Source organism: Dermacentor andersoni, unplaced genomic scaffold (genome assembly GCF_023375885.2).
Source record: "Dermacentor andersoni unplaced genomic scaffold, qqDerAnde1_hic_scaffold ctg00000039.1, whole genome shotgun sequence".
In the NCBI taxonomy this organism is placed as follows: Eukaryota; Metazoa; Arthropoda; class Arachnida; order Ixodida; family Ixodidae; genus Dermacentor; species Dermacentor andersoni.
Genome location: NW_027314752.1, coordinates 2,449,216 through 2,459,250, shown reverse-complemented (window position 1 = coordinate 2,459,250; position 10,035 = coordinate 2,449,216). Strand labels below are relative to the sequence as shown.

Genomic DNA, 10,035 nt, shown 5'->3' with positions numbered 1-10,035 from the left:
AGCAGTGACAGTTCAGTGCATATGCAAGCGTTGGCGCGTGAGAGGTGTCGCATCGCGACTAAGCACACGCATGTTGCACATTACCAACAGTGGCACTCTACTGTTTCAACTCGGGGCAGCGCATAGAAACTGCAGAAGTTCTCATAGGAGGTACGAATAGATGATCCTGCGATCTCTGCGAGACAGTAGCAACCGTTCAGCGCTAGCTGAAATTTTGAGACCACGTTCTACCGCACGAATTCGCCAACGCGGTTGTCGCTACAATAGCATAAGAGCAGGTAACTGTGCGAAACTCCGAGAAGTAATCTCACCTTCGTTCCAGACGCGTTGAGTTAGCACCGGCAGCTGGGCAACGGGGACCACAGGGCCTGGCAATGGAATAGACTCCGGGAAGCCCGTAGACGGTCTGCGGTTTCCTTCGAAAGTAGTTTGTTCTATGAAAACACTGTTGACTGTAACAAAACTTATGCTCCTGCTGCCGCCGTCCGATTTGGGATGGATGGATGGCAGCTACACCCTTTGTAACGGGCGGCGGCTGGCGCCATCTAGCCTTTTGCTCGCCCTCCTATTTTTTTTTTTTTTTCGTTATATCCCCTTCTCCTTACACTAGTTTTCACTCCTCCTCCCCCAAAATAAATATCTAAAATAGTATAGAAAACATTAGCTCCCCGGTTTATGGTATTATCTCTCCCTTGACTGTCTCCCCTTCGTTACTGCCACTCTTTTCTCGTCTATGTGCCCTCGTTCCCCGGGAGACGTTCATTTGAGGGATCGCTAGTCGTCTGTGCGCAGGCGCGAGTAAGAGCGAGCGTGAGAGAGAAAATCTGGGGGCTTTTTCTTTTTGAATATATGACGATAGGTGTTCTGTGATATGACCCTGCACAGGTCCTACGGAGTAAATTTCTTAGCGCGTACTGCAGGCGTGTGTCCCGGCCGTGTCTGCTGTGCCCGGGGCACAGCAGACGAAAGGTGCCCGAAATGTCTACGTTCACCCATGACGTCACGTCCGCTATAACCCATGATGTCACATCCGCTCATTTCCATGGCGTCTGTCTTGCGGAGCCGGCTGCGCTGCGAAGCGGTTCGTATTCCGTGCCCACTTAAAGCGTGAGTAATTCATCTTTCCACGCTATATGCGTGTAATAAAGGATTGGGGCTGTGAGCTGTTTGATGCGTTACCATTAGGTACCTTGTGCGCATATTTTGCCTCATGGCCGCGTCAAATTGCAGCCGGCATGTGGAATGGGCCGTGGCATCTTATATGGAGCTGCTCATGCGAGTGGTATTGCCTCCGTCAGGATCGTCAGTGCGTGCACAGAACCATTCAGTAGTCTGATTCAGGGGAGGGTGCGCGTAAGAACGAGGACGTAAGAAAACACTGGCATGACGAGCTGTTCCGTCAGATCGCGTTACATCGCGCTTTTTTTCTAAGCTAGACCATCTCGCTCGAGCGAGAGGATCTTAGAACAGCATTACTACTGCTTTTTTACAGCTTTGCTGCGGCTCATTTAATCATCACCTGCATTCTTTTAATGATACAAATGGCATCGCTCCGCGGAAGAGCGTCTCTTGAAGTTTCCAAACAAGAGCCAATGCCACCGTGCCTGCTGCATGCGCGCTTACCTTTCCTAACGCAGCTAAGACGCGGCACTAGCTCTGCTACTGCGTGATACAGGGTCACTGTGATAATAAAATTAAAAAGAACAAACGAAATTAATCCAGAAAATGTCAAACGTTGCCAAGCGTGATAAACGGACCTGCCTCGCTAGATGAGTTGAAGAAATCGGCGTCCTGAAGTCAGCTTCGCCGCAGTATACTAGTGTTACGCGGTGAAGCATGTCAGAACTGAAGAGTGACCGCTTTCACCGACATATATGTGTTCCTTAATGATGTGCTTGTGGACCTGCCGTCTCCTATTACATTACGCGCGCCGAGGCGCCTAAGTGTACTGGCCGGCCTTCAGCGCTATTTCGGACGTGGCTGTGATGCTTTGAACCGTTGGTTTGTCGACCTCGTAAGCCAGTTAATGTTTACACGGCCATTTTTTTCTGAACTGTTGATTTCTTCCATAATAGCTACGTAATTTCGTAGTTTCCTGTTCAACTGCTTCGGTCATATGCGAGTCAAGGTGTTCTCTTTAGCCGAGCGCAGTTTTCGAAAGCGAAACGACGCTTTTGCATCAGCATATAGCAGGCACGTACCCAGGATTTTTTTTCGGGGGGGGGGGGGGGGGCACCACCTCCATCATCATCATCAGCCTGTTTTATTTCCACTGCAGGACGAAGGCCTCTCCCTGCGATCTCCAATTACCCCTGACCTGCGCCAACCAATTCCAACTAGCGCCCGCGAATTTCCTAATTTCATCGCTCCACCTAGTCTTTTGTCGTCCTTGATTGCGTTTTCCTTCTCTTGGTACCCATTCTGTAACCCTAATGGTCCAACGGTTATCTAACCGGCGCATTACATGACCTGCCCAGCTACATGTTTTCCTCTTGATGTCAATTAGAATACCGTCTATACCCATTTGCTCTCTGATCCAAACCGCTCTCTTTCTCTCCCTTAACGTTATGCCTAGCAATCTTCGTTCGATCGCTCTTTGCGCGGTCCTTAACTTGCTCTCAAGTCTCTGCCCCATATGTCAGCACTGGCAAAATGCACTGATTGCACACCTTACTTTTCAATAATAATGGTAAGCTTCCAGTCAGGAGCTGGCAATGTCTGCCGTATGTGATCCAACCTATTTTTATTCTTCTGTGAATTTCCTTCTCATGATCAGGGTTCCCTGTGATTAATTGACTTAGGTAAACGTACTCCTTCACAGTCTCTAGTGGCCGACTGGCGATCCTGATCTCTTGTTCCTTTGCCCGGCTATTTATCATTATCTTCATCTTCTGCATATTAATATTCAACCCCACTCTTACACTCTCTGTTAAGGTCTCCAATCATTTGTTGTCACTCGTCTGCATTGTTGTTGAATAGAACAATGTCATCGGCAAACCGAAGGTTGCTGAGATATTTGCAGTCAATCTTTACTCCTAAGCGTTCCCAGTTTAATAGCTTGAATTCTTCTAAGCGCGCAGTGAATAGCTTTGAAGAAATTGTGTCTCCCTGTCTGACCCCTTTCTCTATAGGTATCTCCCTGCTTTTCTTGTGTAGAATTAAGGTAGCTGTAGAACCTCTGTAGATATTCTTACGCGAAGGACAAGTCAGTAAGACGACAAACTATTTACAGATTATATTTACAACAACGGTTGCAGCGCTGACCAGTCAGATTCACAGCGCGAGCCCAGTTTGTTCTTCCTCCTCTTTTCTGGGGTGATGGCGCCCACTCGCCTCGTTCAAATAAACAAATACCACACGCATGTAGCAATATTTTCCAAGCTTTTTACCTAAGCGTTCTGTACTCCTTGATTACGTAGTGCCTCTATTACTGCTGGTATCTCTACTGAATCAAATGCATTTTCGTAATCTATATAAGCCACATAAAGAGGCTTATTGTACTCTGCAGATTTCGCGATAACCTGATTGATGACATGGATGTGATCCATTGTAAAGTATCTCTTCCTGAAGCCAGCCTGTTCCCTTGGTTGACAAAATCGAGTGTTGCCCTTATTCTATTGGAGATTATATTGGTAAATATTTTATATAATACTGGGAGCAAGCTAATGGTCCTATAATTTTTCAATTCTTTAACGTCTCCTTTTTTTGTGGATTAGTATAATGTCGTTATTCGTCCAGTTTTCTGGGACCCTTGTAGTCGATAGACACTTCGTATAAAGAGCCGCCAGTTTTCCAAGCATTGTGTCGCCTCCATCTTTGATTATATCGACTGTTATTCCACCTTCTCCTCCCGCTCTTCGTTTCTTGTCTTGCATGGGCCCTTCTTACCTCATCGCTAGTTATAAGAGAGTTTCTGTATCTTTTTCATTACTATTTCTAAGTGAGGTATCGTGACTCCTCTGGGTACTGTATACAGGTCAGCTTAGAATTTTTCCGCTGCTTTTACTATATCTTCGAGATTGCTGATGATATTATACTTCTTATCTTTTAGTGCATACATCATGGTTTGTCCTATGCCAGGTTTCTTTTTTTACTGATTTCAGGCTGCGTTTATTTTTTATGGCTTCTTCAGTCTTTCTCATGTTATAGTTTCGAATATCAGTTACTTTCGCCTTGTTGATCAGTTTTGACAGTTCCACGAATTGCGTAACGCCGTGCGGCCGCCAGTCCCATACAACCGCATAGAGCACAGGACTCTGCGATTCTAGACGTACTGCGCTCACTGCGAAAGGTTAGAAAAACACCCACATAAGCACAGCAGAGAAGTGGCTACGTGAGGCGGTTCGACCGATAACTGTAGAAGCGTCATTCAAAACAAGTAATTGTTCTCCACTTCCGGCGGCGTTTTCTCTACTTCCTTCTTAAATAAAAAGATGTTGATCCATAAATATTCTCATAAACAACCGTTAACATTTTTATTATTCGCTTTTGCTTGCAGTTTGGTTGTTGCCTTGGCTCTCTCCCTTAGTAGATCGCTAAATTTCTAAACTCCTTGTGATTTTTGTTTCCAGTTGCCAATTTTGCACGAAAAGTGCTATACAATTAGGGAAAAGCAGACGAGGTAACGGGCGACAGTCATCTTGCTTATGGGTTTAAGGGTTATTGCAGGGTTTCATGATGGACGCTCTTTCACATTATTTTATTTCCCACCTTATCTAACCCATATCACGTGTATATGGTTCCGGGCATCTGCCAGCGTCGCGGCGAGCCGTAACTCAAGGAAATAATGAAGCAAAGGGAAAAGTTAAACGCAATTGGCGTTTTCTCTGGCCGCAACTCGTTCCATGAGAGTACAGACCAACTGAGTAACAGCCGCATCCCTCTCCTGGTCCCAGGATCAGCCTAAACAAAGAAGGTTGAACTAACAAAAGCAACAGCTATGCGCGTGACGGTTGAATCGATGGTGACAACTGAATGCATCTTGAGTTAATCGCGCGGGTGCGGAATCTATGAGAAAACTGTCCTTCACATTACAAGAGATGCCGATAACTACCGCCATCTAAAAGGAGTGAAAAAGGCAGCATAATGCTGACCGGTGAATAGCTGGCAAGTCTCAACATTGATCTGGCGGCGCTTTAGGAATGTGTGAGGAGTGGTGGCGTGGGTGAGGAGGGGGGGTATGCCACTGGATTTCGGGTTGGGGCCCGGGCCACCCCGGGCCCCCCCCTGGGTACGTGCCTGGCATATAGTGCCATCGCCCATTTACAACACAGTCAATCAATGTCATTTTGTATGTCACTGGGAAACCACCGAACGCAGGGAACTCACTCGCATGCGGGAAACTGCATAACTAGCCACTGGATTAGCGTGCCTCTTGGGAAGCTGCTTTGCATCAAAGGCCAGGTACCCTTGCTATGATTCCCTGCAAAAGATGTATGTCTAACTGCTTAACATATTTGTATTGCGGTGAAGCTAACCTTACGGAACCGAATTTCGCAACGCTTTTTAGACTCCTGCATCTCTGCCAGCCACTACCAAACGCTTGTTGGTACGTTTCTTGGCAAAGGTCCAGCTAAATCTCCCCTGTTGGGAGTGGGGGAAGGGGGGGGGGGCTCACGTATATGAAAACTGCCAAGGAAAGCAGTTGCCCTGATGAAGGCACGCTCCCCTGTCGAAACATTTGCACCAGCCTGTTCGACCACCGTTATCACCGCAACATATTTGTGTGTTGCGGTGAAGCATGCCAATATTGGGAAAGATTTACGTGAATCTGGAATGTGTGGTTTCTGTCAGCGACGAACCTAATGTTCTACTCTCAACAAAGCAGATTTTCGCGGCAGGATGCATGATGTCTTGAGAACTTTTGTTGGCTAAAGCCATACATGCCAGGTTAGCTCTTGTCACAATAATACGCTTTACTGCAATACACAAGAGGCCTCGCTGCAGGACACGCCCGCCGTAGTTAGCCAAAACCTTACGTGACCGTCCACTGCAAAACACCTCCTGTATTGTGGTGAATCGTAATAAAGCACATTTGTCAGTTTAGAATGTAAAGACCCTTGCCCTTCGCTTTTGTAATATTATGACTCAGTTTAATTAGAACATGTATTCACTGCTAAAAACATCCACATTGAAATAAAGATTTGAACACTGATGGCAGCCTGTGTGATGTTTTATCCCTTTACTTTTTTGTGTACCTGTCACGCTGCCATTATTAAATTTTCCTGTACTTTGTAAGGTGCTGACGTACATAACATTACATCACAAGGAGCCACTGTGTAATTAGTGTTCAAGAACCAGTGTGATGGCTTTTCTCAAGAAAGGTTTGGATTATGCTGTTGTGAAGGTTTTTTTTTAGAGAGGTAGCTTTCTGAGAAGAAATAAGATGTCAGGAAATAGACCTCAATGGCACAGTAATCCTGGCTGCCTTTTGCTCAAACGTGCCCTAGACATAATTGAGTAATTTGCACTTGCAACTGGACAGCAGCCTTAGCTTGGGAGACCAGTGATATGGCATATTTTATCAAACTAGGTGACACATAGCATTACCAGTCCGAATAGAGACCCGTTTAAATGTTTGTCACCTTTAACACCTAGATTTTCGACCATGAATTCAGAAAAAATCTGTAGCACATTTAGAACCTAAATTTTAAATGCTGTATAAGTTGGCTTCTTGTTCACTGCAGCTGTGCTCGGCTTCTGTCCAAATGGGAGAGCACTTCTGCACAGCTTATTAGGGAACATTCTTATTTACATACCTTCTTTTTATTTATCTCGCCTACAATAACAATCAAATGTTTATAGCACATGAATGTGCTGTGCATGAATCTTAACTTACAATGCCATGTTCAACAGCACAGTGCATGTAGCTTGTGTTGGTTCATTCAAGCTAAGCATTGCTACAGCCTTTAACTGTAGGTATCATGGTATGAGAGCAGAGAAATGGATATGCAAAGACAGTTGGGCACATTGAGACAACATCTTTGTTGTGTGTGAAAAGGTGACAGATACACAATATGGGGAGAACGCATGCACTTTCATATTTTCTCGCGCACAAAAAAAGCCGGAGGAATAAGGTTTCTTCACTGTGCCATAGAAACTATACATTTGCTCTCAAAGGTAATTCTGATTCATTGGATTGGATATGTTCCTGTGCTGTGTTTATTTTCTTGAGTGTGCTTTAGTTTTTGCATGTTAATGTTTCAAACTTGTTTTTATTTTCACAGACTGAACATCCCACGTCTTGGTTTGGCTTCCTGGTACAAGATACTTGCACTTAGCATGGAGTGGTGAAGCAGAGCAGTGTACTTTTATTAAATGTGCAGATTTTAGCAGTATAACAGCCGTTCATTAAAAAAACATGTGTGCTGAAAATAAAGTGTTCTTACCCACATTCCTCGTTGTCTATTTATTTATTTATTAATACTGTCAACCCTCATAGAGGGTCATAACAGAGAGGACAATACAATTACATAAATCAAATATGGACAATGTCAATGTACGTAAAGTTGCTTAACACTTGTCAATTCACAGTAAATAAGATGTTCACTTGAATGCTGTTCAGCACACTTCTGACATTTATCAAAATACGTACAATGAATATCAAGTCGCACATATCACTTGGCACTTCAAAACTAAATCGAAAACTCCCATAAATATGCCTCAGCAGCATTTTCAAAGTCGGTGACATCTTTTAGGCTAACAATAGCGTTTGGCAATTGGTTCCACATTTCTATCGCATCCAGGAAAAATGAGTGTCGATATGTATCACTGTTGGTACGGTCCGGCTTTATGACGTAGTCATGGTTAGTTCGCGGGTATCTTTTGCCTGGAGCATGTAGATATTTGAGCTTAACAATCTAAAGTTGATCCTGCATTATTTGATAAAGCACCTTCAGCCTATATTTTTTCCTACGTACCTCAAGAAGATAGAAGTTGCAACGCTGTAACATAAGCGTGACCGATTCCTTCCTTCGGTATGTCGAACAAATAAAACGTGCCGCCAGACTCTGTATCCTTTCTAACTTCCTCTTAAGCGTCACTTGATGGGGACTCCAAACAACGGCTGAATATTCTAGTATCATCCTAATGAAGGTGGTGTATGCAATAAGTTTTACATTACGCGATGCATGTTCCAGTTTTTTTTCTCAGAAGATATAACTTTTGATAGGCAGTCATGCAGACGTTATCGATATGTTGGCTCCATGTCAATTTTGCTTGTATTCCTGTATTCTCATCAGCAAAACCACTTAAAAGGGGAACTGATCATGATAAGTGCTCATGAGCATTTTAAAGAACAGCCTTGAACCCTACTCATGCACTGGTAAAATGTATAGATGCAGTGAAATTGAAACAGAAGGCAAAATAGCAAACATGATGCAGTATTTGTCAGACAATTATGTCAGCAATTTTTGCATAAAACAATTTACTTAGAGCATATTAGCACTAAAAAGTACCCATCTTTCTTGTTAGGCATACATTACCACAAGCTCTTTAAATGTGGTCACAAGAGAGATGCTGGCTTTAATGAGGAACTACAGAGGTTAAAGGCAGCCACGAAAATCTATTAAGAAATAATGCAATGTATAGCCATTTACTCACTTCAGAGAGCTTCCAAAGTTCCCATAAGGCCTTGATAGCTGTGGATGAGGGAACAGTTGTAGTTCAATTGGAGTATGGGAAATGAACATTAAGATCGAAACAAGTAACAACTTGTAATGCAATTAAAAAATCTTGCTATACCTTTAAATAGACAGTGAAATGAAATTAGTGTGACAATTTCCTTTACCTTTATTTAGGTTCAACATACTTATTTTAGTAACACAAAAAAGCAGAGGCGTGAAGCACATAAGAAAGATGCTAGTCTGTTTTTATATTCTGCCTTCTCTAAATTCAAAGTTCAGTAAAGTTAACTTAGAAAGCTACAGTGAAGCCATTGCGTCGGCCTGTATGGTGCATAACAGCAGCAATCGCCAGCTTAACTGCTTGGGTTTACAGTGCCTTATTTGTATTGTATACCTTTTAAGTGCTGAGCTATTTAAGGTGGCCAACATGCTGAACCAGTAGTTTACTGAGTAAAATACATGGAGAAGGGTGGAAAGATAGGACAGAGCACAGGGTATGTACTCCGTGTCCACCTAGTGGAAATGTCCATTTCATCCACTGCTGAAGTTCTGATTGGCTGGGCTGGGGTATGCATGAGAAGGAGACATGCTCCCCCAGCTAATTCAGAAGAAGGGGATATGGAAACGTCCACAAGATTAATACTTACAAAGCTATTTAATAAAGTACTTCTGTAACCAACATGCCTGCTATGCCACCCTTGCTTTCAATGTCTGTCTTAGTAAAAGTGTGAAAGAACCAGGTTTGTGCATGAAAAGTCTTCCTGAGGGTGTGTGCCTTGAAGCCCGTAGTGGTCATCACAGGAAACGGGGGTGGATCCAGAGTAGCACCAAAGGGCAAGCCTTCATCGAAACAAATATGGAGGGAAGTGACTGCATGCTCAAACTTGTCAGCTCACAAGTTTGCCAAGACCAAGTGATGTCAGAAGTTGATGAAGCCTACATGGTTAATGTATAACCGCTTAGGCCAAAATTATTTAGATACTTTTTATGAGGACTACATATTTACTGGAAATCTCAAAATAATTATGTTAGTGCAGAATACCTTCCACTAGTTGTGACGTCCTTGAAAAAATGAAAATGTTTGAGTTGTACTTGTGTGGTGCATGAAGTTATTTAAAAAAGAAAAAACTCAGCAATGGAAACAAAATGCAAAGAGTAGTATTCGAAATAAATTGCCACCTCTTTAGGGCTAGATGAATTCAAATAATAATAATAATAAGCAAATGAAGATCGGGCATACAAGATAGATGCTTCGGCTCCCACTTGAAAGCCTTGTTCGCCAAGATTGTGAACAAAGCTCCAGTTGAACCAGTTCTTATTTTTCATTTTTATGGTTAGCATCTAATTTTAAACTACTTACCGTGCCTCTTTTGACCAAACCAGACAGGCTGCCGTCAAACTATTCACTACT

At 43.4% G+C, this 10,035-nt stretch overlaps 1 long non-coding RNA gene across 1 annotated transcript; it reads left to right on the top strand.

The window, feature by feature from the left end:
• The first annotated feature begins 941 nt into the window (after window positions 1-941).
• On the top strand, window positions 942-7,393 carry LOC140214334 (uncharacterized). Its single transcript, XR_011891291.1, has 2 exons — window positions 942-1,107; window positions 7,227-7,393. It is a non-coding gene; the product is annotated as an uncharacterized lncRNA (long non-coding RNA).
• Window positions 7,394-10,035: the final 2,642 nt, after the last annotated feature.